At 43.1% G+C, this 14,959-nt stretch overlaps 1 protein-coding gene across 1 annotated transcript in view; it reads left to right on the forward strand.

Moving 5' to 3' along the window:
- Nucleotides 1-356: 356 nt before the first annotated feature.
- Nucleotides 357-14,959, forward strand: part of LETM2 (leucine zipper and EF-hand containing transmembrane protein 2) — a 43,537-nt gene continuing 28,934 nt past the window's right edge. Inside the window, 1 exon segment of the mRNA XM_077469944.1 lies at nt 357-514. The gene's annotated coding sequence lies outside the window, so the exon portion shown is untranslated.

The raw sequence follows: 14,959 nt of genomic DNA on the forward strand, positions 1-14,959 counted from the left end.
GCTGTGCAAATATCAAGTAACATTAAAAAAATTGCAAAACCCACCAATGTATTCTCCAGGGCCTCTGCTTTAAAAAAATATATAATTTTTTTGGGGTTCTTAGACATTTTCCAGCAAAAAATACTGATTGTTACATGTAAATAAAAAAGTGCTAGAAATGGACTGTCTGCAGCTAAAGAGGATAAACGAAATAAACGCTGAGGGTTTCCAATCTGTAGCTAGTATTACTGGTCATTATAACCCACAGACAGAGAGAAGCTGTCAGGAGGCAGGGCGCATGCGCAGATGAAGCGCCGAAGCCAGGGCAGTTGTAGGTTATTGGAGTCCATGTCGTATCTCCCACTGCTTCCTAAGTGTGGAACCAACGAGAGCAATGTCCCGCCCACGTGCTTCACGATTGGTGTAGGAAGAGGCAGGGTAGCAGCTTCTTGTGCTGTAATTGGCTGAGCTGGGTCTGCCGGTGGCTAGTTTGTTGATGCTTGTGGCCCAGGCAGGAAGAGGATAGAAGGCCGTGGTGAGTATGGGGGAGAGCGGGTTTAATGACGACCGATCTGATATTCTACCATTCAGGAATACACAGAGGCTGCGGGGGGACTAGAAGGCTCACCATGTCTGGCTGCCACAACATGCTGGGGGTTGTAGCTGGAGGCTGGCAGGGACCCCCATAGTGGGCTCACCCCTCTATAAACCTCCATGGACAGCCAGAAGAGTGACTCTGATCACCATAGAGCCCAATGATCTGTACTGTCTGTAGCATCATCACAACAGGCTTTCTACTTATCAGCATCATCACAACAGGCTTTCTTCTTATCAGCATCATAAACAATCGCCATCTGGTTTTATTTTATACAATGCCGCTTTGTGTCTCTGCTGCTGATCCCCAGCATCCTCTTTACAGCCACTTCCTTCTGGTTGCCTTTTAAAGAAGAATTCGGGACGTCGCCATGCTATCCATAGTCACGTTGGACCAGCTTGGATCAATGTATTAAAGATGAGCTCCAGCGTGTTTGCATACTCCACGTGCAGAGCCCGCCAGGAAGTCAGCGCTGCGCTAATCACAGGCAGTGAGACATTGCCCCGATGTGCAGCTGCAGAGATCAGACAATGTCCCACTGCTTGTGATTAGCGCAGCGCCGACTTCCTGGCGGGCTCTGCACGTGGCGTATGCAAACACGCCCGAGCTCATCCTTACAATGTATCTATATATATCATACCCAAGTAGGGATGAGCTCAGGTGTGTTCGCATGGACCACGTGCTGAGCCTGCCAGGAAGTCGGCGCAGTGCTGCGCTAATCACAGGCAGTGAGACAGTGCCTGATCTCTGCAGCCGCACATCGGGGCAATGTCTCACTGCCTGTGATTAGCGCAGCGCTGCGCTGACTTCCTAGCGGGCTCTGCACGTGTTCCATACGAACACGCCTGAGCTCATCCCTATACCCGAGCAATCCCACTGGAAATCGCTAAAGCAGACATCATTACTCCAGGGAAGTAAAGAAAAAGTGTGTCACCGGCGCAAAAAATAAATCGTAATTTAATTACAAAATATTTAAAATGAGATCTGCTGCTGTTAAAAAGCCCCCTACCAATATTAGGGGGTAAATAGTATTCTAGGAAATGTAACTGCACTGATCCTGAAGTGCCTATAAATAATTTACCACAAAAACGGTGTCTGCAAAATGTGTACAAATAAATACAGGTTTGAGAGTAACTTGGTTTGAGAACGTTTTACAAGAAAAGCAAAAAAAATTTAAATGAATTTTGACTTGATCTACAAGCGGTGTCTTGATATACAAGTAGTGTCATGTCACAGCGGAGTGTAAAAGAGAAGAGAGCGCCTCTAAGTGTAGCAATATGGTTACATTTAATGAAGGTACAACATATTGTTACACTTAAGCTGGCCATAAAATAGATGAAAAATCAGCCAAATCCGTTTTTGAAAAATGGATATTTGGCCGTGAGAGCAAACGATGTTGCCATCATGTAATGACCGAAAAATCATCCAGTGGACATAAATTAATATTTTATTTTTTTATTTTTACATATACCTAGTGCAAACAGTTCCGATGGGAAACCCCTTTCAATTTATTTGTTCGGCTGAAAATGTCCAAACTTGTCCTCCATTTTTTTCAGCTCAAAAATGTCCCAACAATTATCGATTTTTGTGCCCATTAACTGTCCGAAAAATGAACGAACTGTGGCCGATTTTTCGTATCGTGTATGGCCAGCGTAAGTTGCATAGAAGGTGAGGTTAAAAAAAGGTGCTGGTGGTTCACTACATGGTGAAAAGGTTCCTAAAGCACGGATGTAAATTTGCGCACATGGGATTTAAATGATTAAACTGTGAAGAGGACTTTGGGGACTATTGTCAAAAACTTATGTTCTGGTGTTTGATGTTTTGCACTATATAAAGCTATATTGATACTTTAGGATCAGCACAGTTACATTTCCTATAATATCATTACTCCAGATCCTGTGCTGAGTGACCAGACGGATTCATTGTGAATACAGGAGGTTTGCCGCTCTCCACGGTAACCATTCAGAGAATGCTTTGCACTTTCTGAATGAATGCAAAGCATTCTCTGGATGAGGTGGAGAGGCAGCAAGTGATGTCATAGTTGCCACTTTGTCCAATCAGAAAATATTTCAGAAAGTAAAAAGCATTGAGCCCCGATTCACACTTATGCAGGCCATACATGGTCGAACTTCAAAAAAAATTTCTTTTCAAAATCAGAAAGGGGTTTTTTTTTTTTTTTTTTTTTTTTTTTTTTGTGATCCGATGATGCCACCATTGATTTTCAAAATTTGGCCGACCAAACCTTCAATTTCACCTCATGTTACTACAGAAAACAATTTTCGTGGCCGGGAATCTTCTTTTCTCTCCTTAAATTTTCTTTTCTTATTACATTTCTCGCACAATTCTCCCATCATTGATTAGAAAATCATTCATTTTGCAAAAAATTTCCAATACGTGCGATTCCTCAAATTAGATTTCCGCACGAAAATCAGCTGTTGTTGCAGCCCACTAATGGTGCAAAATTCGTATTAAAATTCTTAGATACGATTTTTAAAAGAAAATTCTTTCGCAATTCGAACCATGTATGGCTGGCATTATGTGAATTCTGTGCGGATCAGATTCAATCCGAAAAGCATAGATTTGCATGTCATCTAAAACAGCATAATTTCCAACGAAGGCCATTCATATACACTATATTACAAAAAGTATTGGGATACCTGTCTTTACATGCACATGAACTTTAATGGCATCCCAGTCTTGGTCCGTAGGGTACAATATTGAGTTGGCCCACCCTTTGCAGCTATACCAGCTTCAACTCTTCTGGGAAGGCTGTCCACAAGGTTTAGGAGTGTGTCTATGAGAATGTTTGACCATTCTTCCAGAACCACATTTGTGTGGTTGGATGAGAAGACCTGGCTTGCAGTTTTCACTCTAATTCATCCCACAGGTGTTCTATCAAGTTGAGGTCAGGACTCTCTGCAGGCCAGTCAAGTTTCTCCACCCCAAACTCGTTCATCCATGTCTTTATGGACCTTGCTTTGTGCATTGGTCCAAATCATTTGGTGGAGGGGGATTATGGTGTGGGGTTGCTTTTCAGGGGTTGGACTTTGCTGCTTAGTTCCTGTGAATGTCATCATACCAAGAAATTTGGGACAATTTTGGTTTAATAGATTTTTATTAATATTTTCCATTTGTAACAGAAATAAACATACATGTAAACAGACAGGTATATAGACAAATATTATGGCATCAACATGGAAGAGTATTGCTGTTATGTGATTTTTTCTTTAGGCGTCCACTGTTATGTGGAGGAAGGAGGATTGGCAACCATTCTGGACACCCCTACTGTGTCCAGGGTTACAAAAACCCCACTCCTCTTAGAGATTACACCTTAATCTTGCGATTCTGTATTTATCAAGGTAATTCAAATAATAACCAATGAACTATAAAGTTCCCTGACCGTAACAGTGAGGTTGGGAACCAAGAGCATTGACCATTCCTCGAGCGTTAATCCAGTTCGACCATGGTTGCCACATTCCATAGGATTGATTTTTGTTTCTCACTGCTAGTATTTGTTCCTAAGTGAAGTGTGCCTGGGTCGTATTGACCACGTCACTTGGTGTGGGCGGGTCTGTTTTTTTCAGCTGTCTGGTGATGTTGAGTCGTGCTGACAGTAATATGAGTTATGATGTGTCTAATCTGTGTCGAGAATTTTTCAATGTCAGGGGACGATAGTGCCAGTGTAGGTCTCATGGGGATTGTTGCTTGGGTAATTTCATAAAGTAACTGGAATATTGCTTTCCAATAGTGTGTCAGTTTGGGGCATTTCCAGAAGATATGGAGCATATCACCTCTTTGCCCACACATCCTCCAGCATTTATCTTCTATTTTTTGTGTCAAATTTGGACAGTCTGTCAGGGGTAAGGTACCAACGTTGTCAGTTTAATGGATAGCTCCCAGAGGGTGGAGCAGCAGGTTGTATTGCATGTGGAGTTGCAGGCTTTTGCCCATTGATCCACAGTGTAATTACATCCCAGATCCAATTCCCACCTAAGTAGTCGGGTTGTTTTGGTAAAGACATTTTTATGTTGAAGAAGATTATAGAACAATGATATTACTTTTTGATGAGATTTAAGAGCTCTAATATTGCGTACACACGACCGGACTTTTTGACGGCAAAGGTCCGACACGACGAATCCGTCTGACAATTCGATCGTGTGAGGGCTCCATAGGACCTTTTGCTGTCCAAAAATCTGACGGACTTTAGAAATTGAACATGTTTCAAGTTTTTCCTCCTGACCCAGTTCCTATGGAGAAATCTGCTCATCTGTATGCTAGTCCCACGGACAAAAACTGATGCTGAGGCAGCTACTGGCTATGAACTTCCTTATTCTAGTCCAGTCGTACGTCATCACATTCAAATCTGTCGGACTTTGGTGTGCTTGATGGTGGCCAAGTCCGTTCATTCGAAAAGACCATCGGACTTAGTCTGCCGGACAATCCGGTCGTGTGTATGCGGCATAAGAAATATCCATGCCAATTGGGGGTTTTTGCAGGTCCGTCTTGGGAGTATGGTGATGCAGTGTTGGGTGTGGAGGTATAGGAAAAGGTCTAAGTTTGGTAAGTGAGATTCTTTTTGTAAGTTGGGGAATGATTTGATGCTTTCCTTACTGATCAGATCATTTATGTGCATTGTTCATTTCGATTTCCATGCCACATAGGATGTTGTTTGCATTAAATTTTGCAATGACTCTAAAGATATTTGGAGAGTAGATGTAAGGGAGCATGATGAGTAACTTTTTAGAAATCGATCTCAGGCCTTGAGTGTTGCCAAGATGGTTGGTGATAGATGCGGTGGGATTTTAGCTCCAATTGTGACCAAGAATAACCATGTGGATAAATTGTCTCCTGATATGGTAGAACATTCTATTTCCCCCCCCATAATGTAGAGGGGGAGATGGAAACCATTCTCTTATTTGTGTAAGCACTGAGGCCAGGTAATAGTCTTGAAAATCGATTTAACCAGTTTCCCGTGCCTGCCGTTGTTTAATTAGTTTTGCATGGGCAAAGGGGGGGGGGGGGGGTTATTTTTATTTTTTTACACCTTTCCAGATATATTTTGATAGTATAGTTTTGAAGTCTGTCAAATAGGTGCACCAAAATAGTTTCTTTTTAAATGGAAAAAATAACTGATGCCACGTAGCGCTATAAAAATGTGAATAATTCAACTCGCACTATCTACCTCAATTACCAATATTCCCACAAGTGAAACAATATTTAATTAATTATATTTTTTTGATATATAATTATTTTTTTATTTTTATAGTTTTGAAGTGATTTAAAGTAGCTAGCTGGAATTGGTATTGGGAGGGTTCTGAATAGAGGATTTGTGGAGGATGGAGCCTTTTAAAAGCCGCCAGTCACCCCATCCATGAAAACTCAAACGGCATCAGCCTGGTGAGATCCTCTTGGAGTTTTTGTAAGGAGTGGTAAATAGTTGTGTTGAAACAATGATTTAGTTGAGTTAGTTAAATTTACGCCTGGATAGGTTATATTGTTTGTCGCCCAGACATAAGAAAGTGTTTAAGGCTTGTAGTAGTAGTAGTCACCCCTTAGATTCAAGGTCTATGGTTTAGTTCACTTTTTATAGTACGAGACTTTGCTTGTTTTAAGCTTGCTATATGTCTCCTCAAAGGACTTGAGGGTGCAATTCATGGGGTAGTGAGAAGATTTTGGATTGGAGTAGAGGGGAAGGATTAGTCTTATTTGCAGATTCAGTGGCTGCTATGTCTAACCTCTGCGTTCTTTTTTTTTTTTCTTTACTCTAGCCCCCATTTGGATAAATATTCCTCTTACGTTGGCTTTATGGGTATTCTGCACCAGCAGTGGGTCAAATACTGATTCAAAATTAAATGAATAATATTCCTCCAATTGGAGTTGGAGGGGGTGGAATAGCAAGAGTTTTGGAGAAGGTAGTTGTTAACTCTCCATAGGTAGGCGTTAGGTTGAGAAGATTTAAAGATTTAGCGGCTATGGTAATGCTGATAGGGGCATGGTCTTACCAGGTGGTAGTGTGGATGACTGAGGCCGATTATATTTATATGAAGTAACCACTTGTCGGAAAGGAAGAAATCTGTTCGTGAGTAGGTGTTGTGGCATGGCGACAGGTAAGTATAGTCCCGTTCGATTGCATGACAACACCTCCACGCGTTGTGTAAATCGTTATAAGCAATACATTTGTTTAGAGGGGATGTATGTCTCTTAGCCCCCGCGGTCAAGTCCGTTGCATTATCTGGAACTAAATTAAAGTCTCCACAAATCGGCAGGTGACCTTGTTGTACTTTTCTTGCTGCTTTCAGGGTCTTTTTGAGGAAGTGCATCTGGCACTGGTTCGTGGCATAGATGCAGAAAAATGTATATTGTACGTTGTTGATTGTACAAATTAAGATGATGTAACGTCCTTCTGGATCTACAATGATTTTAAAGAGGTGAAAGGCAATAGTGTTCCTTATGGCAATGAAAACTCCTCTTTATTTCCTGGAGCAGCAGGCTTGAAACGTATGTGGGAATAGTCTATGTTGGCAACGGGGAGATGCGTCTTGAACAAAATGTCTTTTGGGTGCAAAGCATATCACATTTTAAGTGCTAAAGCTGTTTTGGAAGTTCATTTTGCAGGATGGTTTAGACCCTTTCCATTTAGGAACAGTATGTTGGTGGGTGTTGTTATGCAGAAAGGTTGTAGGTGACTTATAATTGGAAGTGGTCAGTTTCTTAGGAATGCGGTTGTTGTTGCTGGAGGTAGTCTGTACTCGGGAGCTCTGACTTGAAATGCAAAATTGTTAGGTTGCCAAGGAGTCTAAAAAGGTTATAAACAAGTTGGGAATGAGCTGTGGACGTTTAGCCTCTGGATTAAGGTTTTGGAAAGGTAAGTGCAAAAATGGATTTGACAGAAATAAGGAAAGAATAAACAATAGAAAAGAAATGCAGTTCAAAATGCATATAAACATGTTAGTAGCATGTAACTCAAGAGAGGTACTGACCAAACTTGGGGGGGGGGGGGGGGGTGGTGGGGGGAGTCCAAAAACTGGTTGGTTGAGCGTGAAGCCTGACTGGACATATTGCTATTAATGTTGGCAGGGTAAGATCAATTATTTGTGATTGGGCTTGAAATTTCCATGGCTGTTCCCAAAGGAAAACGGGTTGGGCTTCCATTGGACTCGGGAGGGTTGCATGGGAGTTCTGGGATGATACCCCACTAGTGTAGAAGTTTCAATCCTCCTTCCATTGTGGAAATTGCATGTGGTATACCATTGTAAGTAGCCAGCATGGTCGCTGGATGGCCCCACTGGTAGGTTATCTTGTGGTTATTAAGAGCTTTTGTTACCATTTTCAGTTGTCTTCTAATTTTGTAGTGTAAAGATCCGCAAACAATTGGATATCTGAATATGGTGCTGGGAGTGTGGCCTTTGATAGGATTTGTTCCTTGGCCTGATAGAAATGGATCCGCAGGAGCACATCCCTGGGGATAGCTTCTTCTAGGTGGCGTGGTTTAGGTCGTCTGTAAATACGGTCAATAGTGAGCTCTACTGGAGATTAATTCTGGTATAATGCAGAAAACCTAGTGCTAGCATATTTGTGCAGCTCTGCGGGCTGAATGGACTCAGGGATAGTATTGTAATGTTATTGCGCCTAGAGCGGTTCTCTAGGTCCGCCAGCTTTGCTTTAATCTACATAGATTACTCTTTTTGCTCTGCATAAGCATCCACCAGATCATTCACTGTGTCAGTGCATTCCTTTTATTTTACATATAGTGTACTTTATCCTCCATATGCTGCATATCAGCAGAAAACTTATGTATCAGGGAGGATAGATTGGACATGAGGGAGAATAGTAGTGACATGAGCATATCCTTCATGGTAGTGTGCAGCACTGGTTACCCTGATGCGGGGAATGCAGCTATTGAGAATTGCAGTGAGGAGATGGTGTGTTCATTATGCAGGCTTGGATTCACTGTGTCTGTGCGCCCCCCACCCCCCCACCCCCCGTAAAAGTCAGTGCAAGTCGCCTGAAGTCTCCGGTCAGAGCGACTTGAGTCTCTCCTATCTGGGCAGCCTGCCAAGTCTGAGAACATCGTTGATAAAAGAATCAAAGAGATGCAATGTTTCTGATTATCAAAGGAATGAATGAACTCTGGTGTGCAGAAGATGTCAGTTTAACTATTTAAAGACTAAATCTTTTCTGACGTGTTGCTTCTTACAAGTCAAAATCCAGTATTTTCTGCTAGAGAATCGCTTGGAACCCCCAAATAACTATATGTGTAGCACAGACCCTTGAGAATAAAATGGCAGCTGTTGCAATATTTTATGTCACACAGTATTTTTGCAGCAGTCTTTTAAACGCAATTTTTTTGGAAAAAATACACTTTCATTTAAAAAACAAAAAACTAAACGATAAAGTTAGCCCATTTATTTATTTATTTCCCCCAATCTAAATTATACATACAAGTGCACTGATTGGAGCCTTGTGTTTAATTTAATTTAAGAATTTTTCTTAAACTTAAAGAGGGATTCCACCTACAAAAAAAATATTAAAAGCCAGCAGCTGTAGTCAGCTGCTGACTTTTAATAAATGGACACTCACCTGTCCCGGGTTCCAGCGATGCCGAGGCCGATCGATCTCTCGGCTGCTGCCGCCGCCATTCGAGGTGAGGGAATTAAAGCGAATCGGCTTCACTTCCCGGTTCCCTACTGCGCATGCGCGAGCTGCGCAATAGGAAATCTCCGCGCTGTCACTGGGACCCGTGTGTGTCCCAGCAGACAGCGCGGCAGGACAGGAAATGGCGTAGACTCCCATGGGAGTCTATGCCCGGAAGTGGGTGTAAATACCTGTCTTTGACAGGTATCTCCACCCCCCCCTCCCCCCTGAAAGGTGCCAATTGTGACATCGGAGGGGGGGAGGGTTCCGATTAGTGGAAGTTCCACTTTAGGGTGGAACCCCGCTTTAAAGCGGGATTCCACCCTAAAGTGGAACCTCCGCTGATCGGAACCCCCCCCCCCCTCCGGTGTCACAATTGACACCTTTCAGGGGGGAGGGGGGTGGAGATACCTGTCAAAGACAGGTATTTTCACCCACTTCCGGGCATAGACTCCCACGGGAGTCTACGCCATTTCCTGCCCTGCCGCGCTGTCTGCTGGGACACACACGGGTCCCAGTGACAGCGCGGAGATTTCCTATTGCGCAGCTCGCGCATGCGCAGTAGGGAACCGGGAAGTGAAGCCGATTCGCTTTACTTCCTGATTCCCTCACCTCGAATGGCGGCGGCAGCAGCCGAGGCCCGAGCAGTCGATCGGCCTCGGCTGCCGGCATCGCTGGAACCCGGGACAGGTGAGTGTCCATTTATTAAAAGTCAGCAGCTGTAGTATTTATAGCTGCTGGCTTTTAATATTTTTTTTTTTGGGCGGAATCCCTCTTTAACTGTTAGATTTTATGAGATGAAGGGAAGAAATCGGCCTAACAAATCTGCATCATATATCAGCCGCTGCGATTTCTAAATATCAGCATCTGCCAGAGGAAAATCCATATCGGTCGACCTCTATACAGCACTGTGTTCTGCGTGCAAACCGAAACTTCATGTCTCCTAACCGGAACACAGAATAGTCTATCTGAGCAGCGCTCGGCCATTCATAAAAATAAATGTGTTCTATCAATGAATACAAAGCTTCTTCTGATTGGCTGAGTCAGAGGTTGTGACATTATTAGCCCACCTCTCTGACGCCAGTCTGGGGAAGCTTTGTATTCATTGATGTAACACATTGCTTTTTATGACTGGCTGAGCGCCACTGTGATCGACTCTATTGTGTTTCCTGATATGAGACCGGAAGTGTCTTCTCCAATCCAGAACACAGTGCGGTTTGCTGTATGTAACCTGTATATACATTTCATAGCGCACATCCAGCGGCCTCACAGGTTAGTGAGGGACATAGTTTGTGAGCCAGGCTAGCCCACATCAACTATGTAAAGTGTAACACAAGCTGGGGTTCAGGTTTAAAGCACCAGAAAAAAAAATCCCCTCCCACCACATGGCAAGGTTTAAATGTTCATTAAAGGGGAATTGTACTCCCCTTCTCTCTAGAGCTGCGGTGTCTCAGAACTCGCCGATGGCTGCTGACATCTTCAGCCAGTCAGCTTCCAGGTACCACTCTTTGGGTATTTTTATTGGTCAGTCTGAGATGACCTCACGACTGAGCATGCCTGGGAGTTGATCGCCTCCTCATTGCTGAAACTGAATACTGAACTGTGTGTGCGCAACTCACTGTACAGGGGGGAGGCAGCTAAGGAATTTTAATGCAGAACAGACATGGTATGTCTCTTCTGCATGAAAAATCCCATCTGTTTGCAATTTTCCCCCCTCTCTCCCACTTTAGGTAATGGCAATTTGTCCATAGTTATGATTCCAGCTTGGATTAGTGTAAGTATGTATGTGCTATACCTGTGGTATCCCCCTGGAAGTCTGTATTGGACATCACTACTCCAGGGACCTGCACCAGCTGATTGGCTCCATGCCAAGCGACTGCCCTGCATTGTGCACACAGGAGGTAAGTCACTTGGCACAGGTACCATTCAGAGAACACTTTGCTTTATCTTAGTAAATGCAAAGTGTTCTCTGGACGAGGTGGAGATCATGATGTCAACTTCTCCTCCAGCCCCAATCCCCCCCCCCCCCTCCACTTCTGCAAGTACAGTTGCTCCAGAGGTTAGTAAATGAGAGGAAGTTCTGCTGACTTCCATTACCCAATAGTGTGCAATCAAAATCTATTTTTTTTTTCCTTCCATGTGATTACGTATTCTTTGTAAAGTGAAGCTTCACCTCATTTACTAAGCTCAGGAACAGCTCAATTTGCAAAGTGCACAGTTGATTTGCCTTTAGTAAATCAACCTCATTGTGTTTACATACATAGTCCTTCAGGATTGTAGTGCCCACAAAAAGAAAACAACTGGTCTACTAAGATTACGTGTAGTGGGTAACGAGTGGGATTGTCCTCTAACCTCTAGCACAGTATATAGAAGGAAATTGTGTGGGTCCACACAAATTGTGTGACCCACACAATTTCTTTCTATATGTTATGTAGTGCCCCAGAGGTGAATATGATGACAGATGACTATGAAGCTTGGTAGTCGACCAGTGCAGCTATAACAGCTTCCACTCTTCTGGGAAGACTGTCCACAAGGTATAGGAGTGTGTCTATGGGAATGTTTGAGCATTCTTCCAGAAGCGCATTTGTGTGGTCAGGCACTGATGTTCTATCGGGTTGAAGGCAGGACAGTCAAGTTCCTCCACCCCAAACTCGTTCATTCATGTCTTTAGGGACCTTGCTTTGTACACTGGTCCAAATCATTTGGTGGAGGGGGGATTATGGTGTGGGGTTGCTTTTCAGGGGTTGGGCTTGGCCCCATAGTTCCAGTGAAGGGAACTCTTAAGCCATCAGCATACCAGGACGTTTTGGACAATTTCATGCTCCCAACTTTGTGGGAACAGTTTGGGGATGACCCCTTCCTGTTTCAACATGACTGCACACCAGTGCACAAAGCAAGGTAAAGCTTTCCCTGATTTCAAGATGATTTCAGATTAATTTCCTGATGTCAACTTCTCTCCGTCCCCCCTCCACCTCACCAGAAATGCTGTGGTGTATTTATTATTATTTTTTATTTGCATGCATTTACTAAGCTCTGCAGAAACTACATTTGCAAAGTGCGCAGTCTATTTGTCTTTAAATAAACCTCCATTGTGTATAGAAAGTGATATAAAATTGTGTCATGATTGTGTGCAGTGATCACATCGTGTGTGTGTGTGTGTGTGTGTGTGTGTGTGTGTGTGTGTGTGTGTGTGTACATGGTCCAGCTGGATTGTATTCTGATCCACTGTTTAGACTTTGTTCTAGTATGTAGTGTTCCAGAGGTGAATACGATGACCTCAAGCTTAGTAGTCGGCCATCGTAAACTGGGGGCCATCAAACGTATTACTGGAAAACGCATACATTTTATACATAATATACTCTGGGAATTTCTGGGTGATTTGACTGCCTGCCATTTGGGTATTCTGGTCATGTATAGTGCACAGAGGATATTGGTGTTTTACGTCTGTATAGAGTATAATGGAATTGTGTTATGATCATATCTATTGGTCAGGTCATTATAGACATGATCTATTTTCATGTTGGTATAGATCAGCCTATCTCAAACTTTTACCCCAATGGGACCCTTAAAATAATTTTTCAGGTTTCAGAGAACCCCTGCAAGAATTTAATTCATTGGGGTCAGTGGAAAAATACCCCTAAAGTGGTGGTAAGAATGCCACCACCTCTATACAAGGCTAAAAGGATTATTGGTGTCACAGCACTGGCTCTGCCAAGTGCCATTAGACCCCAAATTATGCAAGTACCATTAGATGGGAGATCACTCAGCCACATTGCAAGCCACCTTTTTTGGAGGAACCCTGGTTGAGAATGGCTGATGAATAGTATTGTAGAATTGTATTATGATCATGCCTAATGGCCGGGTCATGTTGGATATATAGCATTTATGTTAGCATAAAGCAGTGGTGGTCAAGTTTCTTGAAATAGGGGGCCTCAGGTACAGCTTCTGATATCACCAAGAGGCTACAGATAATATTCAGTGAATATAATACTACAGAAAAACTGACCGAGACTACAGACATGCTGCAGTGGATTGCCGGAGACCAGGCCGATGCCGTTGCGAGTTGCCGGAGACCAGGCCGATGCCGTTGCGAGTTGCCGGAGACCAGGCCGATGCCGTTGCAAGTTGCCGGTGTAATTTTTTAGGAGACACAATACATGGAACTGCTAGAGATCACTGCTATTGCAGTCATCCCATGCTTTCACACCTGTCCTCCCAACAGCCAACTCAAAAAATGATTTGTGTCACAGCAAACTCCATTATAAAGCCTAATGGGGAAAGAAACTGAAAAAGAATGGACAGCAAGAGAAAAGTAAGATGGTGTTAAAGAAATACAACCAACCATGTAACTATTCGGGCCCATTCACTCTGCTGGTGTGTACTGTGTGTCACAGTACCAGTACACTGAGCCTGGCGCGTCGCACTGTTTAAAGTTTCATTCACCATGGCGACCTTGCAGTGCAGTAGTTTGTGTTGCAACCGCTGCGCTGAAAAAGTGCGACACTTATGCCCCCTACACTACGCTGTGATCACCGAGTCAATGAGACTCTGGCCATCACTGATCCGAGTAAGGGGCCTGTCCTGGCCCCTTACCATGTGATCAGCTGTCAGCCAATGACAGCTGATCACCTGATCAAAACAAAAGCTCGTGATCCTCCTGCTTTTTTTTTTTTTTTTTTTTTTTTTTTTCCTCCTCCGCTGTTAGTGGAGGAGGAAAAAAAAAAAGATCACCGGCTTATCTTAAAGGGACATCAGTCTCGAAAAGGAAGAGGCAATTATGCCTCATTTATACAGTCTAACAGTGCCCACCATTGCCACCTATCGATGCCCACCAGTAGTGCCAATCAGTGCCACCTAGAAGTGCTGCCTATCAGTGTAACTGATCGGTGCCGCCTCATTAGTGCCGCCTCATCAGCGTACATCAATGATAGACAAAAATTACACGTTATAAAATTTAAAAATAAACATAAATTAGGTCTTTTTACGAAAAATCGCACAGGTGATCAAATACTACCAAAAGAAAGCTCTATTTGGGGGGAAAAAAATGATAAAAATTTCATTTGGGTACAGTTTTGTATGGCCGCGCAATTGTTATTCAAAGTGCGACAGAGCTGAAAATTGGTCTGGATAGGAGGGGTATTTAAGTGCCCAGTAAGCAAGTGGTTAAAAAGGTTGAGAAAAGGCTGGTATAGAGTGTAATAAAATTGTATTCTGATCATGTCCAGTAGGTGGGTCATACTGGATGTAATGTGTTGTATGTTGGTATACAGTATAATTGTATTATGATTATATCCCAGTGGTTTTCATTTTAGGTCTCTCTACAGAACATAACAGGATTGTTTTATCATATCCAATGGTCAGGTCATGGTGCAGCCTTTATGGTGTTGTGATCAGGGTTTAGGGAGTGTAATAAAACTATTGATAATGTTCAATTATCATGTAAAGCAGGGATATGCAATTAGCGGACCTCCAGCTGTTGCAAAACTACAAATCCCATCATGCTTCTGCCTCTGGGAGTCATGCTTGTGGCTGTCAGTCTTGCTATGTCTCATGGGACTTGTAGTTCTGCAACAGCTGGAGGTCCGCTAATTGCACATCCCTGATGTAAAGCTTCAAGGGTGTGTAATAGTCAGTGGTGTTTTAATTGCATTCAGTGGGGACAAATTTGATATAAAATTGGAAGACATGTGACATAGGGGACATCACCAAGGATGAGGGCTACCATCAAAATCTATTAATAAAGTTCGGCAA

Source organism: Lithobates pipiens, unplaced genomic scaffold, assembly GCF_037356315.1.
Source record: "Lithobates pipiens isolate NorthernLeopardFrog02 unplaced genomic scaffold, aLitPip1_a1.2 Scaffold_8, whole genome shotgun sequence".
NCBI lineage: Eukaryota > Metazoa > Chordata > Amphibia > Anura > Ranidae > Lithobates > Lithobates pipiens.